Below are 2,259 nucleotides of genomic sequence, written 5' to 3' on the forward strand. Positions count from 1 at the left end.
AAAAGTAATAAATGTTATTTGCAGTTAACAATTTTCTTTTTTCTTTATTACAATATTTATGGCAAGACTAGGTAGAGAGGGTTATATTGGTGTATGATAATATTGGACATGGAATGCTGACATAGATTGAACGGATTCGATTACTTAAATATATCAAGAAATTCAAACACAATAAATTATACAGGGTTGATGTAATTCAGTAAGTTCGATTTATAAAACTTCCCTTTTATGGGTTTGCGTTATAAACATGACGAAAGTTAAGGATTAAAATAATAATTATTCGAGTGCAAAATATCTTTACATGGTTTTAGGTTAATATGTTAATAAATTGGCGCAGATACCATTATCTTAAAATTAAAAAAATGTTGAATTTAATAATTATTTTTATCAAAAACCTGTACAAAATTGTCGTAACTAGACCAAATTGAATTGGGACCACATGAGAGGCACTAGCTTTCAAATAAAAAAAATAAAAAAAAGTCGTTTGAAAACGAATAAAATAATTCATGTAACAAATTCTCGTATATCAAACACCTTGCATAACCACAACTCGCCTCCAGGTTTTAAACGTCCCCTGTAATGGCGATCTTAGCGCGGTCAACTTTTCCACTTCATTAAAGTTTTGTCCTTTAATCGTACATAATGACACAAAGTTGGGGAGTTCAAAAAGATTTAACAATGCTTGTTTTGAAGGGTCTTTTCCTGCGACGCATTCCTGTGCCCGTTTCCAACAAAGCTTTTTGCTTTAGAAAGTTACCGAGTCGTATTTTAATGAAAATTTCGGTGAGTTCTGACCTGCTATTATGAAACTTTCCTGTTCCTATTTATAATTGTTTTCAAATTCTTCATCTCGTTAAAACAATGGCGTCCAACTTTCAAGTATATTTAAGCGTTTTACATTACGTCAAAATCAATTTATATCCATTAGCTAAATTAAAATTCAAGAAATCGCTCAAATAATTCTCAGCAGTACACCTAAGAAATGCTATACTACATAGTAAAAAGCAAAGTCGCTCCCCGCGTCTGTGTCCACGTATGTATGTATATATATATGCTTAGATCTTTAAAACTACACTACGGATATTGATGGGGTTTTTTGAATAGATAGAATGATTCAAGGAGGGTTTATATGTATAGTAATATCTATTAAACTACTCCGAATATAACGCCTGCGAAGCCGCGGGCAAAATCTAATTTGCTTTATATTTCAAAGGTGAATTTACGTCTGCTTACGAAACATCTACATCCCAAGATTAAATTTAATCAACTCATACAATAAATCGCAATATTGAAAAGCCTAGCACATTGCAGAATTTAATTATGAACCCTAATAGCTTGGTTTGATGAAAAATTTTAATCCTCCCTCAAGTTAATTTCCTCAGAATCTAGAGATTCATTTTCTTATTCACTCACATACCTCCAAATGAATTAAATCAAGATTAGAAAAGTTTCGTCTTATTTAAGACAGAAATTTACTGTTTTTTACTCTATACCTTTAATGTGGGTATGTTATATAAAATTCTCGTGTCACAGCGTGAGTTGCCGTATTCCTCGGAAACGGCTTAACCGTTTATGAAATTTTATTTGTCTTTTCGGAAGATCTGAGAAAAATTCTTTTATAACAAATATTTTTAAAATAGAGTCCTTTGTGGTTGAACTTGGTCGTTATATTTGAGAATATCACAGCACCAAAAAGATCAATTGTTGATTTAATGCAATAGCTGATTTTACTGAACCATATCGATCATGTATATCATTATAGTATGTATACGTACTTCCATATTCACCCTCTTTGTACACTACCGGTAAACGAACGCATTACTATCATTTACCAAATTCGAAATGATAATAATTTTCACAATGCTATTATAAAGAATAGGAACGTGTATAAAACATCTTTTGATTATCCTTATTATTTAATTATGCTGTTTTTCTATGCTATTCCTCTTTCAACTTCCTGGAGAAGCAGGCAATATTATATTCAACGAAGCATTTTCTTTTAATATATTTCTCAGAGCTCTTCATCATAGATACATTGTGTCTGAGTAAATATTTAATAAAAGTAGCAACATGCATTCTTTATACGTTGCAAATTTGTCATGAACCACGTGAGATCATAAAAGAGGATGAGTAAAGATACACCTAATCCATTTATTTTACATAATACAGTAATGAAAATTTCGAACTACCTAGTCTTGCCATAAATATTGTAATAAAGAAAAAAGAAAATTGTTAACTGCAAATAACATTTATTACTTT

The sequence above is a fragment of the Zerene cesonia genome, chromosome 16 (genome assembly GCF_012273895.1).
Source record: "Zerene cesonia ecotype Mississippi chromosome 16, Zerene_cesonia_1.1, whole genome shotgun sequence".
Classification (NCBI taxonomy): domain Eukaryota; kingdom Metazoa; phylum Arthropoda; class Insecta; order Lepidoptera; family Pieridae; genus Zerene; species Zerene cesonia.